Source organism: Euleptes europaea, chromosome 13 (assembly GCF_029931775.1).
Source record: "Euleptes europaea isolate rEulEur1 chromosome 13, rEulEur1.hap1, whole genome shotgun sequence".
NCBI classification, from domain to species: domain Eukaryota; kingdom Metazoa; phylum Chordata; class Lepidosauria; order Squamata; family Sphaerodactylidae; genus Euleptes; species Euleptes europaea.
Window position 1 is genome coordinate 54776567 of NC_079324.1, and position 22072 is coordinate 54798638.

Sequence of the window (22072 nt, forward strand, 5' to 3'; positions counted from 1 at the left end):
CTGAGGAGGGCAGGGTTTGGGGAGGGACTTCAATGCCATAGAGTCCAATTGCCAAAGCGACCTTTTTCTCCTGGTGAACTGGTGTCTATTGGCTGGAGATCAGTGGCAATAGCAGGAGATCTCCAGCTAGAAGAAGAAAAATTGGTTTTTATATGCCGACTTTCTCTACCACTTAAGGAAGAATCAAACCGGCTTACTATCACCTTCCCTCCCCCTCCCCACAACAGACACCAGTGAGGTAAGTGGGGCTGAGAGAGCTCTAAGATCTGTGACTAGCCCAAGGTCATCTAGCTGGCTTCATGTGTAGGAGTGGGGAAACAAATCTAGTTCACCAGATTAGCGTCTGCCGCTCATGTGGAAGAGTGAGAAATCAAACCCAGTTCTCCAGACCAGAGTCCACCACTACACCTAGCTGGCTCTCTTACCTGGAGGTTGGCAACCCTACTGCTGAGGCTATGGGTTGGGGGAAGCACCTTGAACCCCTTGCTGAGAGCCTCCACCACATTTGGTATTACCTTTTCAGCGCTGTTAGCCGCTTCAGGATAAACATGCCATGTGCCCGGAGGCAGCTCTGCCATGTAACCGCTCAGGAAGCTTTTAAAGATTGGCAGAGGGCAAGGGGCTTCTTCCAAAGAAAAATTTCTGCTTCTGGTTAATGGATTACTCTGCCCGCCTTGCTCTAGAATTGCAAAATTGCCTTGCAAAAGAATCTGAACAAAAGAAAGATAACATGAGCCTGGAAGATTATAGCAGTCAGCCAAGATAAATGGTTGGCTGAAGGAGCTTGGGTGTAAGAAGTTTATCTACACTAAAGTACTTTTTAAAAAGTCTCTGACAGGGCTCAGCAAAACTTTGGGTGAGACCTGAGGGAGATTCTGTTAGGGTTTTATTCCATCCATCCTCCCAGCGAACTGGGGAGGAAGGATATAAATGTTTGTAATAAATATGAACTATATAACTAGTTCATAATGGATATGAACCAGATCTGTCACCTGACTGAACGATATAACTTGAAAGCAGCTCTTTTCAAGGAGGCAGGAAGGGAAAAGGACTAGTGTTGTCTGCTAGAGACAATAAATATTAAAGTTGTAAAACCTTTACAATTTTTTTTTTAAGTCAGGTACAAAATAATTTTATTGGGAGATGGAATGAGTAGGTGAGAACAAGTAGTATTATTTGGCATTTAAGGTTGCCATTCTGGAGCAATAAGGATGGTAAAACTAACTGGGGAATTGGCATGGGGAGGCAAGTAAATCCCCCTTGCTCTGGGGCTCCTGACCTCCACAGCAGAACCCTACATCAAAGATATCCTATTACTCACATATGTGAAAGCCTGTCTCATGACTTGCCTGCCTCTGTGAACCCTCCCTCATCCTAGGGTTGCCAAACACTAGGTGGTGGCTTGAGATCTCCCGCTATTACAACTGATCTCTGGGCAATAGAAATCAGTTCCCCTGGAGAAAATGGCCACTTTGGCAATTGGACTCTCTGGCAGCGAAGTCCCTTCCCTCCCCAAACCCTGCCCTCCTCAGGTCCCGCCCCCAAAATCTCCAGGTATTTCCCAGCCTGGAGCTGGCAACCCTACCCCACCCATTGCCAAGTCTGGGTTGGGAAATTCCTAGATATTTGGAGGTGGAGCCTGGGGAGGGCAGGGTTTGGAGAGGGGAGGGACTTCAGCGGGGTATAATTGTTGGATTAAACGCTGCAGCCTAATATGATTGACAGTGGGCTCTATGCTCCTCTAGAATCAGCCCCTCCCTTCTGGTGACAGTTACTTGTAATCAACTGACACTGGCAACTGTCATTAGCTCTCTGCCTCACACTCTCAGTCAAGATGTCAAACTGTTTCAGTTAAGATGAGGTGAATGTTATAGAAGCCTCTAAAGGAAAATGTTTGTTTTAAAGGACTTTATAAACATTTATTAAAAACAGTTTTCTTCAATTCTAATACATGTGCTATTCATGTTCCTCCACATATATAGTATTGGCTGTTTTGAACTCTGGTGGAATATCCTGCACCAAGTGAGTGCTGGGATATTGCCCCACAGAAGGGATTGGATTAATTTCCATTTTCCCCACTACAATAATGCCATAGAGTTCATCCTCCAAAGGCGCCATCATCTCCAGGGGAACTGACCTCTGTTGTCTGAAGATCAGTTGTGATTCTGGGTGACTTCTGGGCCCCACCTGGAGGTGACCACCTTACCCCACAGTGATCAAGTCCTTGGAATTTTGTCCTTTCCCTCCCTCTCTCTTGGTATCTCTGTCTCAATGAACATAAGTGAAGCAGAATCTGCTAAGTCAAACTACTGGTCTATTAAGGTCAGTCTTGTCTCATTTTTGATAGGACAAGTATAACATGACACCTAGCTGTAAGAGGCTGCATCAATTCATAAATGCACCTGGATAGACTACTACAGCAAACCTAGTTGGTCCTTTCCTTCCACCATGCAGGCAGCCTAGGTCCGAATCTGGCTCTTGATATTGGTACCTGATTGTACATACCTTCTGGGGTGTGTGATTCTTCCCTAGTTCCCTTTTGAGAAGGAAGAAATTGTCTGAGTCAGGCCTCTGTACATTTGAGCTGCTGGAGGGCTTGTTTGCCCCTGCAGGCTGTCCAGTTGGTAGAGGAGAACGGCTTGCCCATCTATACCTTCCAAATGAACATCTAGTGATCATTTATATATGTACCTTATGGACTTTTTTTTAATGAAGATACCTACTAATATATACTAAGAAAACTGTATTGCACAAAGACTGCATCGAACGTGGATTGTACAATTTGTATATATTTGTAAAATGTGCTACTTGTGTGTATTCCCACTTGCTTGTTTATTAATGCATGTTTAGAACACAATACAGTTCTTGTCACTTTTGTACTATATCGTTCCTGTGCTGTTTTCCAAACCTTACGGTAGTGGCACGGAAGTGCTTTGTTTTTGGGTTACCACCTGGAGGTTGGCAACCCTAAGGTGAGCTGATCTCTATCGGCTGGAAATCAGTTGTAATAGCAGGAGATCTCCAGCTAGTACCTGGAGGTTGGCAACCCTAACCAAGAACCAGATTTATTTATTTATTTACTTATTTACTTATTTACTTCATTTGTATCCTGCCCTTCTTCCCAATGGGAACCCAAAGCAGCTTTCATTGTTTTCCTTTCCTCCATTTGATCCTCACAACAACCCTGTGAGGTAGGTTAGGCTGAGAGTGAATGACTGGTCCAATGTCACCCAACAAACTTCCATGGCAGAGTGTAGATTTGAACCTGGATTTCTCAGATCCGACACTTTAACCACTACGCTAGGCTTGATTTGGGGGCAGTCAACTGCCCGGAGCCCTGAATTCAGGGCTATCTGCTCTGTTACCCACTCAACATCTAAATCAAGTACTACAGCGCAGTTTGCCTTCATTTGTAAAGCTGGCGATGCTGGCCTGCACGGCATTAAGGTTCCCTTGTTTTATTGTTCTTATTTAAGGGAAATGTTAGAGCATCATTCAGTCAAACGTTAGGAGATTAGGAAATTTCCAATGAACACTATGTTCGTTTATTGGCTTTTAGGACAGTCATAACTCATGCATGCAAATTGTTCAGCGAAGTTGTGAAATGGGCTGCAAATGCAATTTAAAAAATAACGTAGTTGGATAAGTGGTGGGGGGAAGCATTTGGTCTAGCGTTAGGGTTGCCAAGTGCCCGGTGGTGGCAGGTAAAATCCCACCAATTCACCGGGCTGCCTGCTGACCAGCTGAGGGCCGGTGGGCAAAGAGTGCACGCGCACCCACGCGACATGCTTACGTCACTTTTGGGTTTACCCAGAAGCGATGTGGATGCTCTAGCAACCTCTGCAGAAACTCTATGGAAACCATAGAGTTTTGGCAGAGGTTGCTAGAGTGTCACAGCAACGTGCCGCAGCAACGCTCCTAAAAAGCTCCCGTCGATGAAGCTATGGGACCTGGTAAGCCTATCTAGCGCTGGCCTTGGTTTACAGCATCATGCTATCATAGTTCTCAGATAAAGACACTGAGCTTACCTTTAAAATGGCCAAATTTGGATGGGGAATTATGAAGACTAGGCGAGCATGGGTCAAACCTAACGAATGAGTGTTTTTATATTTATATGTGGATTCTAACTGTGTTTTAGTTAAGCTTAAGTTTTTAATAGTTCTCCTATGAATGTATGATTATGTATTTATTGATGTATATAGCTATTGTCGAAGGCTTTCACGGGAGAGTTCATTGGTTCTTGTAGGTTATCCGGGCTGTGTAACCGTGGTCTTGGTATTTTCTTTCCTGACGTTTCGCCCGCAGCTGTGGCAGGCATCTTCAGAGGAGTAACACTGAAGGACAGTGTCTCTCAGTGTCAAGTGTGTAGGAAGAGTAATAAATAGTCAGAAGGGGATTGGGTTTGAGCTGAGTCATTGTCCTGCAAAGTATTAAAGGTAATGTGCAAATCATTGTCCTGTAAGTATCAAGATAATGTGCTAATGAGGGTGTGGTATGTTAATGTGGAACCATTGTATCCTGAAGTGATCTGTTACCATGTGGAATCCAAGGCTAATCCGCATGGCTATTGTGGACTGTAGTCTTTGTTAGTCTGGAGGTTTTCAGGACAGGAAGCCAAGCCTTATTCATTCTTAAACTCTCTTCTTTTCTGTTGAAGTTGTGCTGATGTTTATGAATTTCAATGGCTTCTCTGTGCAATCTGACAAAATAGTTGGTAGAATTGTCCAGTCTTTCAGTGTCTTGGGATAAGACCCTGTGTCCTGTTTGGGTCAGTCCATGTTCAGCCACTGCTGATTTCTCAGGTTGGCCAAGTCTGCAGTATCTTTCATGTTCTTTTATCCTTGTTTGTATATGCTGCGCTGTGTGGTCCCGATGTAAACTTGTCCACAACTGCAAGGTATACGATATACTCCTGCAGAGGTGAGCGGGTCTCTTTTGTCTTTTGCTGATCGTAGCATCTGTTGTATTTTCTTGGTGGGTTTAAACACTGTTTGTAGTTTATGAATTTTCAAAAGTTTTCCATCCAACTCTTCTTCTCCTTTTGCTCCTCCTCCTCCTTTTTCCTCCTCCTCCTTTTTGTACAGCTGCTGCCAAAGCAACATTTTTAAAAAATCTGCACAGCCAATCAAATCTCCAAGAGTCAATTTGAAGCCTTGCTGGGCAAAAGTCCTACCCGGTTCCACCCACTTCCTACAAACACTTGGCGGGCACCAGAAAAGATGTCAGCGGGCACCATGCCACCCATGGGTACCATGTCGTGGACCCCTGATCTTGGGGATCCAGTGCACTGGGTGTAAATGGGGTGGAAAAGATGAGACAAGGGGCAAAAACGCATGGTCGCTTTAACCTCCTTTATTCCCTGTTTCAGCCAGGATCGAACGCACGTTCGGCGAAACGCATGCGTTCGATCCTGGCTGAATCCTGGCTGAAACAGGCAATAAAGGAGGCTAAAGCGACCGTGCGTTTTCGCCCAAGGCTGAGTTAGAATCATCATCTTCACAAAATCTGATGTGAAGAGCTTGCCTTGGATTAAAACATCGAATATCTGCAAATACTAAAGTTTAATGGGCTGGAGAAGATCATTTTCTACATCCATAAAAAAAAGTCTCCCTGAGTCATAATGAATCTGATGGGATGCTGGATTGGTTTATACAAGCAAGAGAACCCAGATAGTGTCGTCGGATGTGTTTTGGGAAACAAATGAGCGAGCGCGTTGTCTTTTTCTCTTTCTCTCTCTCTCTCTCTTAATTTGACACCAACCATTTTTAAAAAAACTTCGCATATCTCATAAGCAGGGGAGATTATAAACCGTGCAGCCGAGTGAATCAATGCGACGGCATTCAGCCTGGTTCATAATCACAGCCCAACGAAATACTCGGCGTATAAAAGCCAAGGAATCAATTTTCTTTAGGCAGAAAAAGAAATTGTGAAATAAAAGAACATTAAACGACCATTTCGCTAGATAACTGCAGTTTACTCTGTGGTGTAACTGTCAGCTTGCCGGTACATGACAGAATTTGTGCGTGTCTGTGTGTGTGGGGGGTCAGTCATGGTTAAGACTAGGAGAACAGCTTATGGTGAATCAGAGGCCCCCTTAGATTTGCGTTGGGTGGGATCCTCTTCTATCCATGGGTCAAAAACATTCTATTGGTGGGTCATACTGAGGAGAGAAGGGTCCTATGATATCAATGGATTCTTTCCCCCAGCAACAATTCCCTGTACCTTATACCATGCTATTATTAAGGCTCTCAGAGCCCCCTAAAAGTTTATAGGGCTTGGGTCAGGTGCATTTTTGGGAACTCACTGCTAACCCCTACAAGAAACGATGAATTAGGAAGACTTTTCTAACAGTTAGAGCGGTTCCTCAGTGGAACAGGCTTCCTCGGGAGGTGGTAGGCTCCCCTTCCCTGGAGGTTTTTAAGAAGAGTTTACACATGAACACATGAAGCAGACTTATACTAAATCAGACCCTTGGTCCATCAAAGTCACTATTGTCTACTCAGACCGGCAGCAGCTCTCCAGGGTCTCAGGCAGAGGTCTTTCACATCACCTACTCACCTAGTCCCTTTAACTGGAGATGCCGGGGATTGAACCTGGGACCTTCTGCATGCCAAGCAGATGCTCTACCACTGAGCCATAGATGGCCATCTGTCAGCAATGCTGATTCTATGATTTTAAGCAGATAATGAGAGGGAGGGCATCTTGGCCCTCTTCTGGGCATGGAGTAGGGATCACTGGGGGGTGGGTGGGGGGGAGGTAGTTGTGAATTTCCTGCATTGTGCAGGGGGTTGGACTAGATGACCCTGGTGGTCCCTTCCAACTCTATGATTCTATGTCCTTGTGCATAAAGATGGGAAACCCCATGCAAAAATGGCCCATATCTGTCATAAGCCAGTCTGACTTTACATATCTAGAAAAATTTTACCTCACCGTGACTGGTTTGGTTTCAAGTGGTTGTATTGCATAAGCCATGTTGGTGTGTAGTAGAAGAGCAAGATTTGAATTCAATAACACCTTGAAGGCCAATGAGATTTCTGAGCTATAAGCTTTTGAGATATCTGATGAAGGGAGATATGACCGGTTTTTAGACTAGGGTTGCCAACTTCCAGGTACTAGCTGGAGATCTCCTGCTATTATAACTGATCTCCATCCGATAGAAAATGGACGCTTTGGCAAGTAGACTCTATACCATCTGGGTGTCATAGTGAGTCCCATGATGGAATAATGGTGGGACATAAATAGGGCTGCCAGGTCCCTCTTCGCCACCGGTGGGAGGTTTTTGGGGCAGAGCCTGAGGAGGGCGGGGTTTAAGGAGGGGAAGGACTTCAATGCCATAGAGTCCAATTGCCAAAGCGGCCATTTTCTCCAGGTGAACCGATCTCTATCGGCTGGAGATCGGTTGTAGTAGCAGATCTCCAGCTAGTACCTGGAGGCTATACTATAATAAATGGCAGCACATGGCTTCAAAGATAATGTAATGTGAAATATACCAACTGGAAAAGAAAACAATATTATAGAATATAATAATTCTATTTTTTGGAAAATCCAAAACACAACATATATTCATAAACACTGTGTTGAAAGCCACACAGAAACCTCACTGGGTCTGAAATAACAAAAAATGTATATATACAGATTGCTTTTAACAACAAAACATGAACAACATAAATTCAAGAATTATTTCTGTGGCCTTAACAAAGGCTCATGTATACTCAAGAATTATAGTCCATGAAAAATCACGAAGAGACGAAGAAAGGTCCAAGGTGGGTCTATCACAAGAAGGTGGGTCTATCACAAGTACGCATTTCGGAATCCAATCCTTCCTCAGCTTGGTGACCACAACGATGTTTAAAGAGACCAATAATAATGTCTTCACTGCTTTTCAAAAAGTCCAAAGAATCTTCGAAAGGAAATTCATGGGAACAATTTTTTCCTGTGGTACAATGAAGCTAATCAATAAGGCTAATGTTAAAAAATGAGCCAAAGATTGAACAACTCTCCATACTAAAAATGAAGTCTTACCCCATATGAAAGGGATCTAGAAAGAGTAATCAACCCATTCAGAAGTCAGTATTCTTCGGAGTCAAAGCATAGGTATTTTCTTCTTCCAGTACCTGGAGGCTGGCAACCATAGACATAAATGCAAGAAATACCCAAACGGAGATATCCACCCTCAACAGGATGGCTCCAGGCCTTTGGAAGTCAGGAATATACCCTCTAAATATGGAGACTGTGCTCAGACATTGATGGAAACTGATCCTCCATGACATTTTCCTAATCCCTTTTTTAAAGCATAATCTAAGCCTAGGGGACATTGTCGCCTCTTAGGGTAATGGATTCTATATGTTAAGTATGCATTGTGTGCAGCGAGGGTTTCTTTTTGTCAGACCTGAACCTTCTGCTGCCCATCAATTTTACTGAATGGCCTTGAGTTACCATAAGAGAGAAAATTTCTGTCTATTCACTTCCTCCATGCGGTTCATGTTTTCATAGATCTCTATCACGTTGTTAGTTGTCTCTTCCCCCACCCCCTCCTCTTTCCCAGCCTTTTAAACCTTTCCTCGCAGGAAAAAAACACTCCACCCCTTTGAATGCTGTATTTGCCCTTTTCTGCACCTTCTCAAACACTACAATATAATTTTTTTTTGTGGTGGTGGGGAATGTGGCCGCTGGAATCGTACGCCTTATTCTCCGTGGAGGCACACAATGGATTTCTGTAATGGTGTTATGATACCCACGGTTTTATCTCTGGTCCCTTTTGTAATTCCTAAATGGTTTGGAAGTTGTTATTGAATTTTGGAGCTCAGGGTGGGCAATTATAACACATAAAAACAACGAATAACAGGCCCAATTTAAATACGCTGCTGGCAAGGGAAGGGGAGGATTCCCTGTGCGTCTCGCTCTCATTTAAACTGTGCTGGAACCGATGCAAAGTGGCTACACCTGCTTAACACACCAGCACAATGGCTTGGATTCCCTTCCCACTTACACTAGGTATAGGGTTGCCAACCTTCAGGTAGTAAGCAAAACAAAAACGAGGGCACCTCCGTGCCTTTACCTACAAGGTTTGGAAATTAGCACGGGTAAATGGTACACAAATGCACAGAGCCAAGTTATATCAAACAAGCATATAATATGTGATAAAGCCAAAGGACAAACAATGTGTAGCAAACAAACCTAACCAATGTGTGACTAATATTTACATTAAAGCACAAGAAGTCACAATGTAATTTCACAGGCAAAAAAGTCCTCTTCTTAATCCCAACTTCCCATGGGATACTAGTGTAGTAAAGTCCTTCACTCATAACGAGTGAAGGACTTTACTACATTAGTATCCCATGGGAACTTGGTGACATTGCTGTGGCTTAATATTGAACCCTAGTGGACTGTGTTATATTTTGGAATTACTATGGAATAGATGATATAATGTGGGGCTGAAGAAACCAAGGTGAAACGGCCGTCCCCCATCTTTTGGATTTATACCTAATGGATATCCTATGGAATTGATCATCTTTGAAATATTAGGAAGAGGACTTTTTTGCCTGTGAAATTACATTGTGACTTCTTGTGCTTTAATGTAAATATTAGTCACACATTGGTTAGGTTTGTTTGCTACACATTGTTTGTCCTTTGGCTTTATCACTTATTATATGCTTGTTTGATATAACTTGGCTCTGTGCATTTGTGTACCATTTACCCGTGCTAATTTCCAAACCTTCAGGTAGTAGCTGGAGATCTCCTGCTATTACAACTGATCTCCAGCCGATAGAGATCAGTTCACCTGGAGAAAATGGCCACTTTGGCAATTGGACTCTAAGTCCCTCCCCTCCCCAAATCCCACCCTCCTCAGGCTCCGCCCCAAAACCTCCCACCGGTGGCGAAGAGGTACCTGGTAACCCTAGCTAGGTACTTCCAGGAAGGTCATTTTTGGCAAAAAAAAAAAAACAACCCACTCTCTGCAACCCCTCCGCTTCAACCCCCATAATGTTTCTGGGACTACTTATGATGTGGAACTCTGCTGTTATGGCACAGGATCCAAGCCATTACCTGCCAGGGCCATGGATCTCAGGTAGGGTTGCTAGTTCCCCCCGGCCACTGATGGGGGAATGGGGGGCAGGGTTGCCAGATCTAGGCTGGGCAATTCCTGGAGATTTGGGGATGGGGTCTGGAGATCACAGGGACCTCAGTGGATGCCACAGAGTCCACCCTCCAAAGCAGCGATTCCCAAACTTTTTGAGTCATGGAGCGCTTTTCGGGAGAGAAATTTGTCACGGAGCACCCATAGACGGTGACCTGGATCCTTTGTTTTAGATGTTAGGTGTAAACCTTTTTAATTTTTCCCCTCTGCTTCTCATTGAATATTAAGATATTGCAGGTTTCATTTGCACCCAAGCGTATTCTTCTGCTGTTGATTACTTTGGCTTGGCATGGGCTCCATGCCATAGTACACGGGTCCCCAACCTTTTGAACCTTTTTGTGGGTACCTGTAGGATTCTGACTCAGGGTGGTGAGCACAATCACAAAATGGCTGCCACAAGAGGTGGAGCCAACCTCAAAATTTCATGGAGTGAGGCTATATATAACTCTAATAGCAACTCTTAGACATTTCAAGCAAAACTCCGCTGGACAGGGGGCCTTTTAATCTGCACAGTCAATCAGAAGCCCTGCCTACTTTCAAAAAGCACTTGGTGAGCACCACGAAAGGGGTTGGTGGGTGCCATGGCACCCAAAGGCATGATGTTGGGGACCCCTGTGTTAAAAAGGTAAAGGTAGTCCCCTGTGCAAGTACTGGGTCATTCCTGACCCTTGGGGTGACGTCACATCCCGACGTTTACTAGACAGACTATGTTTACGGGGTGGTTTGCCATTGCCCTCCCCAGTCCTCTTTACCTCCAGTGAGCTGGGTAATAATTTTACTGACCTCGAAAAGATGGAAGGCTGATTCAAGCTTGAGTCGGCTACCTGAAACCGACTCCTGTCGGGATCAAACTCTGGTCTTGAGCAGAGCTTGGACTGCGGTACTGCAGCTTACCACTCTGCACCACGGGGCTCCTACCCCTGAGTTAGTGTCACTTTAATATATCCGGAACCTTTTTTTATCTTGCCCTTCCTCCAGGAAGCTCAGGGCAGCCTGCAGGATTCTCACATGAACTCATGAGTCTGCCTTCTACTGGATCAGATCCTTGGTCCATCAAAGTCAGTGTTGTCTACTCAAACTGGCAGTGGCTCTCCAGGGTCTCAGGCAGGGGTCTTTCACATCACCTACTTGCCCAGTCCCTTTAACTGGAGATGCCGGGGATTGAATCTGGGACCTTCTGCATGTTGAACAGATGCTCTACCACTAAGCCACGGCCCCTCCCTTCCCTGTTTCAGCTTTGTGAGGTAGGTGAGGCTCAGAAAGAAAGAATGTCCCAAGGTCATCCAGTGAGCTTTGTGGCAGAATGGGGATTTGAACTCCGGACTTCCAGGTCATAGACCTACACTCTGACCACTACACCACATCGAGGATAAGGCTGGAACAGCTCTCCTCGACTAACTTGCTAGCTGGGAACGCTAAATCATATCCCCGAGGAAAGGCATCTCTGGCCCAAATGCGCTGAAAATCCATCAGCTGTCTTGCATTAAAGGTTTTTCGTACCGCTGTGGTTTGCTCGGCCCACCCCTCGTTTTTCAGGCTGATGAAAAATACAGCTTCGTGCCAAGAGATTTAAGGCATCTTTAAAAATGCAGTTAGAGAATTTCTCTAAAAAGCACTCTCCATTGAATAAAAAGCTATTGAAAAATACTTGAAAGTGAATCGATTGTAGTTAGCATTGATTTCCCCCCCCCCATGCAACAACCCCACCTGCATCCTCCTTTCTCTGGCCAGTTGAACAAACCTGTTTTCCGCCCTTCTCTTCCTCTCCCCACCCCGCAATGACAACATGATGTCATTCTCTGTGGCTGCCAGTCAAAACAAAGGCTTTGTAGTGGATAGACCAGAACAGCTCTTTGCCTCAAGGCGCTGACTTTGTATTCCGAAATCTGGGATCAGATCCAAGGAAGCATTCTTCTCTGCTCTAAACCCAGTGCGGATCACGCTAAAACAGTGTAAGATCCCCAGGCTTAAGCTTTGGGCAAGCCTGTGTGATGTGTGTGTTTGTGTTTTGCCCAGGGATCTATATCTGCTCATGCAGCAATTCTCCTGATCTTTCTAGTTGTTTTTTTTTTAAATAATGTTGTCTGTGTGTCTGTTTCCTATCTCCCCAAGCTGTAGGAAATCCTGAGGTCAACTGCTACAGGGTGTGTTTCCTTGCAAGGAGACAGCTCTGGAGGTTGTCCGTCATGTTTTGCAAGATCTGTGTTTATACATGAGGCATGCAAGCCATTGAGGCTAGCTGGTGCATGTGTTTTATGTGCCGTCAAGTCGCTTCCGACCCACCTCCAAAGCGTCCTATCGTTCACAGCCTTGCTCGGGTCTTGCAAACCAAGGGCAGGGGATTGAGTTAATCCATCTCATGTTGGGTCTTCCTTTTTTCCTGCTGCCTTCAACTTTCCCTAGCATTATTGTCTTTTCCAGTGACTCTTATGATGTGACTAGAGTACGACAGCCTCAGTGTAGACATTTTAGCTTTTAGGGTGAGCTCAGGCTAGGTTTGATCTAGAACCCACTGATTTGTACTTTTGGCGGTCCATGGTATCTGTAAAACTCTCCTGCAACACCACATTTCAAATGAGGGTAGCTGGTTATAATGGATAAAGCAGTACTGGTTCCCCAGCAGCAAACAACATCCCTTTCCCCAGCTTCTTCCAGGGGCAAACCTGAGACTTGTTTCTCGTTTGCCTCAGGCTCCACCCCCCAATCTGCAGGTATTTCCCAGCCCAGAGCTGGTAACCCTAGAGCCCAGTTAGCATAAACTCACTGTTGGCATTACTAAGACCCAGGGTCAATTGTGGAACTCCCTGCCCCAGGATGTGGTGATGGCTTCCAACTTGGAAGGCTTTAAGAGGGGAGTGGACATGTTCCTGGAGGAGAGGGCTATCCATGGCTACTAGTCCAAATAGATACTAGTCATGATGCATACCTATTCTCTCCAGGATCAGATGAGCATGCCTATTGTATGAGGTGTTTTGGAACACAGACAAGATAATGCTGCCGTCGTTGTCTTGTTTGTGGGCTTCCTAGAGGCACCTGGTTGGCCACTGGGTGAACAGACTGCTGGGCTTGAGGGACCTTGGTCTGATCCAGCATGGCCTTTCTTACGTTCTTATGTTCTTATGACTGATCCCTGTAGTACCGAGGAACCAACTGGTTCAGCTTGCTCCAGGGCACTTTTAGCGCCCAATCCACCCCTGTCTTGCTTAACAGTTGTTGGATATTTTATTTTTATTTTTTCAAATTTATAACCCACTCTCATCCTCAGCAAGCCAGGCTCAGGGCGGATAACAATAATTAAACTGTAAATACGTCCAATATATAAATCCCATACATCCTTAAAACCATAATCATTAAAACCATTAAAACCCTACTCAGATGGCCGTAACTAAACCTAGGTGCCACAGCAACAAATGTCAGCAGATCAGCCCCCCAGATTTCAAGATGGGGGCCGGATGGGGAGGCCAGTAAAGATGGATCTTCTTGCGGCTGTCCTCGGTTATAGACCTGGCGGAACAGCTCCGTTTTGCAGGCCCTGTGGAGCTCCTTAAGGTCCCGCAGGGCCCTGATGTTACCAGGAAGACTATTCCACCAGGCTGGGGCCAGGGCTGAAAAAGCCCTGGCCCTTGTTGAGGACAGCCGCACATTCTTTTAACTTTCCCATTCTGGGGTATCAGGCATTCAGCTGTAAGCACCATGCAGAGTAGCCAATCCTTGACCTGCTTGGACATTTTCTATATAATTGGTCATTTATGCATTATTGGATGCGATAGTTTGCGATCTATACAAGATCAAATTGACACACAGCCTCTCTCTGCAGAACTGGAGCATGTTATTTTTCTGCGCTAGATGCATCTTTTTCTTCCCATTTCTCCCCCCCTCCCCTCCAAATACTCTATTGCACTTAAACTGAAAATGATGTCTTTTGTCAGTTACAAGGCGTCTGCTATTTCGGGGGAAGTGTGCTTTTTGTTAATGGTAGTAACTGTCAGATTGCTTCACACAGAGAGACAACTTGGTTTCGCAAGGAAATAATTGATGTTATCCCTCTGACCCAAGGAAGGCTTCGAATGTTTCCTTTGAAGTTGAAGGAGGCAGAAGAAAAACGCCCTCCATAAAACTAGACAGCAAAAAATTCCCTCAGGCCCTGGATCAAGCTTTCACTGAGGTAGCAGACCTGAGTCTAGGATGTATCACTTCTGAATATACCCAACATGACTGAAAGGGAGGGGGGAACCCTCCCCATAAAGATAAACAAACTAGCACATCAAAAAGCAGAGTTGTAATCTAGCCTTCTCCCTGACAAGCTAGTTTTCTACTTGCAGGATTTAAAATATAGTTTTAAATATTGGGTGTGTGTGTGTACACGGAGGACCATTCGTTACCAGCTGAAGACTGGTATGGTAAATCCTAGATGCAGGCCTAACAGACTACCTATGCATTCATTCCTAAACAGAGAGGTGAGTGGAAAGTGCTGTCAAACTGCAGCCAATTTATGGCGACTCTATAAAGTTTTCAAGGCAAGGGACGTTCAGAGGTGGTTTGCCATCGCCTGGCTCTGTGTAGCAACCCTGGACTTCCTTGGTGGTCTCCCATCCAAGTACTAACCAGGGCTGACCCTGCTTAGCTTCCAGGATCTGATGAGATCAGGTTAGGCTGGGCAATCCAGATCAGGGCAAACAGAGATACACCCTTCTAAACCCATTGATTTCATTAAAGATAGAAGAGTGTAACTCTGGTTGGGACTCACGACGTGTAGCCGTGTTAGTCTGTCACTAGCAGTAGAAAAGAGTAGGAGTCCAGTAGCATGGGCTTAAAGACTAACAAAATTTCTAGCAGGGCATGAGCTTTCGTGAGCCACAGCTCACTTCTTCAGTCTGGTTAGGACTCTGCTGTACACGGTACACTTCGCCGGTGGCGAAGAGGGACCTGGCAACCCTAGCCATATGGTTGGATTGGGACTGCTGGAGCCTTAGGGACTTTCCATCCTTTTTAAGTGCCACTTCTTCTTGTCTGTCAGGCTGATATTCCTAGGGCAATATCCTGCTTTTTTTTTTTTTTTTGAAGTTCTATCTCTGCTCTGAGCTAATTAGGTGGTTAGGAGACCCTCTCTGTCTCTCCTCTTTACTATCTATTATGCAGTTCCTTAATAAACATTTATCTAGTCCTTAATCAGATTGTGCAAATTCCGCTGTGTGACTCTCACTCTACTAACAGAACTAAATACTATCCTCTGAGCCTCTTGGATGATGAATGAGAGATCAATGCAATGGAGAAAAAGAGGTGGTTTCAAATGTCTGCTTATCCTAACCCCTAAAGGACTCCTTTACATGTGTTTTTAGGGGGTCCCCTGCACTGTAGGTAGGGTTGCCAGGTCCCTCTTCACCACCGGCGGAAGGTTTTTGGGGTGGAGCCTGAGGAGGGCGGGGTTTAGGGAGGGGAGGCACTTCAACGCCTTAGAGTCCAATTGCCGAAGTGGCCATTTTCTCTAGGGGAACTGATCTCTATCGGCTGGAAATCAGTTGTAATAGCAGAAGACCTCCAGCTATTACCTGGAGGTTGGCAACCCTAACTGTAGGCGATGTGCCTAAAAGTGTGAGGTCACGGGCGTGCTCATTGTCCCGAAGCAGCAATGAGCTCCTAGTTATGAGCTCAAGGAAGCTGCCATAACTTAGTGCCTAAGAGGATGAGTTATGATCTCAGCAGGAGGCCTCTGGTGAAAAATATCTGTCTTCACTTCGTGGCTTTAGGTAAGCCACTCTGGCATTTTAAGGGTTTGATCAGACAATATACTGGGAGCTCCCAACCTTACAAAAAACTTACTTATCGGACATACAGGTGTTCAGTTTGGACTGGGGTTGTGGCAACTACCTGGACCGTTGTGGGCAATAGACTCTGGTGGATCTCTCTCCAAAGGAGATTTTTGTGCAAGCTGGCACACACAGGTTCATACTGGGAGAGGGTGCTCCTTTAAGGACATGGGTCCCAGATTGCAAACGGGTTAAAGGCATTGTGAGTCATACCCAGAAACACATGGGCAGCCAATGCAGAAACTTCAAAATCTTCCCAAAGGAAAAAGAATGTCCCTGCTAAATGAAGTAGTGGGGATTAAAGGACTTGGGGTCATTTGTTTCTCTTGCCAGAAAGCTGGGTTCAACCAGACCCCTGAGACTTGTAACTGAGTGTCACTCCCCCTTCTATTCCTATTTACCACCAAAAAATAGGGAGATCCAGACTGATAGGGCTAGGAGATGGGAAACTGTCTTTGCACAGGCTGGGCAAATGGAGGGGGCAGCCAGTTTTTCGGATGGGCATTTGCTTACCCTTGCCCTCCTACCACCATTAGGAGAGGGGCTGTGGCTCAGTGGTAGAGCATGTGCTTGGCATGCAGAAGGTCCCAGGTTCAATCCCCGGCATCTCCAGTTAAAGGGATTAGGCGGGTAGGTGATGTGAAAGACCTCTGCCTGAGACACTGGAGAGCCGCTGCTGGTCTGAGTAGACAATACTGACTTTGATGGACCAAGGGTCTGGTTTAGTATAAGGCAGCTTCATGTGTGTTCATTTATGCCTGCCACGCAGTCAGGAAGATTTCAGATTGAAGAAGAAGAAGAGTTGGTTTTTACATGCCGAATTTCTCTACCACTTAAGGAAGAATCAAACTTGCTTACAATCAATTTGTGAAAGACCTCTGCCTGAGACCATGGAGAGCCGCTGTCGGTCTGAGTAGACAATACTGACTTTGATGGACCGAGGGTCTGATTCCGTATAAGGCAGCTTCATGTGTTCATGTGTGTTCGTTTATGCCTGGCCCGCAGTCAGGAAGATTTCAGATTGAAGAAGAAGAAGAGTTGGTTTTTATATGCCGACTTTCTCTACCACTTAAGGAAGAATCAAACCAGCTTACAATCGCCTTCCCCTCCCCACAACAGACACCCTGTGAGGTAGGTGGGGCTGAGAGAGCTCTAAGAGAGCGGTGACCAGACCAAGGTCACCCAGCAGGCTTCATGTGTAGGAGTGGGGAAACCAACCCGGTTCACCAGATTAGCATCCGTTGATCATGTGGAGGAGTGGGGAATCAAACCCCCTTCTCCAGATTAGAGTCCACCGTGCCAACCCACCGTTCTTAACCACGACACCGCACTGGCTCTCATAACTGAGTCATAACTGAATTGGTTCAGAAGGGCTGATTCTCTACCGTCGCAGTGCCGGAGCAGAACTTGCTTTTGAAACTCCCTAGAAATCCAAACAATGCCTACCACGCAGCCTGGAGAGCCAGCTGCTGTTTTGAGAAACGCGAGAGCAAAGCTTCCTTTGGTATGCAGCGCCAGTGGCGTAGTTCTTTGGATCCTAGCCATTATGTCGGGATTTTTTTTTTCCAGCTAGCGAAAAGGATCCTGCAGCCAGGTTTTGACTAGTGCTCTCTCTCTTTCTCTCTGTGTTCATTATCTGCTAGAAAATCTTGGATAGGGACGCCTTCCTCTCTGCTTCAGATGGCAACTGGCGAGCCTTGATTGTTTCCCCTTAATTATAGCATCTCCGTTGAAAACTTCAAAAGCTCTCTCAAATACTATTGTGCATTATGATAATGGCTCCCTCTCCTCTCCTTGATTGCTACGTTGGGCTTGCAACTGAGCTCTCTGGATCCTCTAAGGAGGAGGCAAAGAGCCTCCGTAATTCTTCCAGCCCAGTTTATATGGCTTTTTGCTTTTAGCGTTTGTTCTTTGGGGAGATCGGTTACTCCTTCCCTCTCTCCCTCCCTTCTCTCCGTCTTCGTTCCAGCATGAAATATGCAGTTACAAAAGTGCATTAGAAGATGAGCTGAACTTGGAAGCGTCATACCTCACCTGTAGTCAGAAATGGGGGTGATTCTCTCTTTCTGTGGGGCGGTTATGTGAACAAGCATGAACACATGAAGCTGCCTTATACTGAATCAGACCCTTGGTCCATCAAAGTCCGTATTGTCTACTCAGATCGGCAGTGGCTCTGCAGGGTCTCAGGCCGAGGTATTTCACATCACCTACTTTTCTAACAGTTAGAGCGGTTCTTCAGTGGAACAGGCTTCCTCAGGAGGTGGTAAGCTCTCCTTCCCTGGAGGTTTTTAAGAAGAGGTTAGATGGCCATCTGTCAGCAATGCTGATTCTGTGACCTTAGGCAGATGATGAGAGGGAGGGCATCTTGGCCATCTTCTGGTCACTAGGTGTGTGTGTGGGGGGGAGGTAGTTGTGAATTTCCTGCATTGTGCAGGGGGTTGGACTTGATGACCCTGGTGGTCCTTTCCAACTCTATGATTCTATGATTCTACTTGCCTAGTCCCTTAAACTGGAGATGCCGGGGATTGAACCTGGGACCTTCTCCATGCCAAGCTACCTTTTCATGCACAGTTGGCACTTCTATTTTCTAAAGATGGGGAGGGCAATTTTTGGCCCTCTCGCTAAAGTGCTTCACTTTGACCTGTATGCTCCCTGAGGGGCTACTGATATTTCAGGGAGCACAGATAACTACAGCAGGAGAGGGGAAGCAGGGTAGTTACATTGATGTCATTCAGCTTGACACACACTGCATAGGATCCAAGCTATAAAATGAGTTTATTTTCGAAATGATGTAAAGAGACAGTCTCATGGCAATGGGTTTGCAGGCTAGCACCCTCCCCCCCACCGCTGGACTTGTTAAAGCGAATCAGGACCTGTAAAAGCGAATCAGTTCCCCCACCCCTATTTGGGCCCTGCATGATTACAGGTATCTCCGTCCCACCTTTTGTCTGTAATCAGTGTCCCAAAAACACACAGTAATAACAAGGAAGGGAAGTATTTTTAATTTAAATCTTTGATGAGGAGAAACTGAGATGCTAAAACCATATTTAAATCGGAAATGTACGTACAGTGAATTTTGTGTACTGCTTACGTCATGTTTCTGAGTATATGCCATTAAAGGTCGATTGATTGATAGAACTGAGATGCTAGAATTGTTTGCTGAAGTGCTGATCCCTCGCACTTCTGCCTAACCACATACCATAAGCTGGCGATCATGTCCTGTGCTTGCAGGCTAGAAGGACCTCGGAGGCTGTCGAAACTGCTCCATTTTTTATCTTAAGGTCAGCATCATCCATCCAGCGTGCAAACAGGAGGTCTGACCTTTTTGAAATGGTAAGCTTTGTCAGTGTTCCCATTGAGAGTTTTACCCAGGTGGTTGCTTAAATGTCACTTGTGGTAAAACCAGGGGACTGGAAGTTGTATCATTTATAACCCCTTTATATTTCACAGCATGGTACACCATTTAGAACAGCTAATGAGGGTTTTGGAGGCCTTGCTCGAGGTGTAGGAACGGGGGTACCTGCCTGGTTCCTTGATTTCAGCACTACTGCCATATTTATTTATTTTTTAAATTTATCCCTCATATTTATAGCCCGCCCTCATTCCCAGCAAACCAGGCTCATATGCCTAGCAGACGTCTTGGTGGCACTAAACTGGACGAAATGCTGTGGGATCTATGATGGTTCTCATAATTTGGGGGGATGCTGATAGCAATCCACTTGAGGTTACCATGCCCACTTCCACCACAGTGAGTTATGTGGCTTAGTAGGGTCACTCGAACCTGGCATCTCCCTGCATAGAAACCATACTCAATGTGCACAACTCTAACATACTTGTGGTTTGCCAGTAATCACCCTGAGGTTCACAGAAATATCAGAATGATAACTTACAAAGGGAGTGGGCAAATATTTATGTATATAATACCACAGATGAGAAAGCAAAATGGTGGTCACAGGACAATAGGTGAAAAATGGGGAAAGGGGCTAGAAGGTCCCAGGTTCAATCCCTGGCATCTCCAGTTAAAGGGATTAGGCAAGTAGGTGACATGAATAGACCTCTGCCTGAGATCCTGGAGAGCCGCTGCCCATCTGAGTAGACAATATTGACTTTGATGGACCAAGGGTCTGATTCAGTATAAGGCAGCTTCATGTGTTCAAGGGAGGCCAGCAAGTTAAAAAATTGTCTCCTGAGGTGGTTCTCCACAATTGGCACTCAAAGGACATCTTGCAATTCTCTGTTCCTCCTTAGCTGGCAGTAATATTCTCAGTTAAGTTGTCCAGAGAAGAATGGTGGCAGGTTGTACCCTCTCAGGGCTTCCGTCTGTTCCCCCCTTCCCCTTTACACTTGATCTGCTCAGCAGGTATTTCCTCTTTCACCTCAGGGTAAAAGTAAAACAGATTCTGGAACAACCGTGAAAAGACACGCAGCATTTTACAAAAGCTAACAGAAGCTGTGTCGGCCCCAGTTTGTATCAGGGCCATGTGGGTAGGGGATAGGGTTGCTAGGTCCCTCTTCGCTACCGGCAGGAGGTTTTTGGGGCAGAGCCTGAGGAGGGTGGGTTTGGGGGAGGGGAGGGACTTCAATGGATTTAAACTAATAGAAAAGCGATTCCACCTAAACATTAGGAAGAACTTTCTGACGGTGAGGGCTGTTTGATGGTGGAATGCACTGCCTCGGAGCGTGGTGGAGTCCCATCTTTGGAGGTCTTTAAGCAGAGGCTGGATGGCCATCTGTCCGGAGTGCTTTGATTGTGGGATCCTGCATTGCGGGGTGAGGGTTGGGGTCACTGGGGATGTGGGGGGGGAGGTAGTTGTTAATTTCCTGCATTGTGCAGGGGGTTGGACTAGATGACCCTGGTGGACCCTTCCAACTCTATGATTTTAATGCCATAGAGTCCAATTGCCAAAGCAGCCATTTTCTCCAGGCAAACTGATCATAGGCTGGAGATCAGTTATAATAGCAGGAGATCTCCAACCACCACCTGGAGGTTGGCAACCCTAGTAGGGGAAGAAGGAGGGTGCTTCTTGTGGTTTTCTTAGGCCATTTTTGCATGGTCATTAGCATCACATTCCAGCCTGAATTGCCCCGCATATTTTTTTAAATTTTGCACGCTGAATCGTCATTCCGGAAGTGACTGCGAAGCCGGAGCATACCTGCTTCGTATTACTAAAGAAACCATTTAACGTGGCCTTTGGAGTTTGCCTCGAAGAATCTCCCTCAAGGCACCAACAGAGGTGCGTTAGCTATGCACATGCTAACGGCTATGCAAACAGAAACAAAGGAGCAGGCGAGTGGGGGGAGTGGAACTTCTCCTTTTGCTTCGGGACCGTGAAAAGGCATTTTTAAAGTTGCATTTGTTAAAAGAGCTTTGAGCGAGCATCAAAATTGACCATGCAAAAATGGCCTCAGGGTTTTTTTATTTTCAGATAAAAATATCTCAGAAGGTTTATTTCTGGGTGTTTGTGTGTGTGTGTGTGTTTTACTTTCTGTATGACCACTGAGGAAGGCCTATTCAGGCCGAAACACATATGGAAAGTTTCCATGCCTTCTGTCTCACCTTCCACTGTGTTTTCATCTAAATGGTAGCACAGGTTGGGGAGAGATGGCACATTTAGGGCATTGCAACAGAGTAGCATATGCTTTTTTTCTTTGAATTTGTTAAAAGAATTACTCAGATTTGAGGCAGATGACGGTGAGCGAAGGCAGAACACAGCTCCGGTGTCTTTAATCTTTTTTTTTTTTCATGATTAGAAGGATCCTGCCACAAGAGAAGCAAATGGAGCTATTTATATCCCTGTTTATGAACCTATCCGTACCCCGCTTCCCCTTTTCTCTAGAAAATACCACCCTGGCTTTGTAGATCTGAACGACCATGACCCGCCGCCATGAATCTTAATGTTAAACCCTCATCAGCATTTCAAAACATTATGGAAACGTCCGGGCCACTGTCTTTGTGGAAGCAGGCAAATATTGCAGGCAGCAATCTAAATGATATTATAGGCATTGTGATAAGAGCGCACGCTGGAAGCAACGGGAAATTAGAAGGGGCGGAGAGAGAGAAAGAGAAAAGCCACCCGAAGAAATAGCATTTCCACCGAGCGGTCATAAATGGATTTTGGGCTCCCTT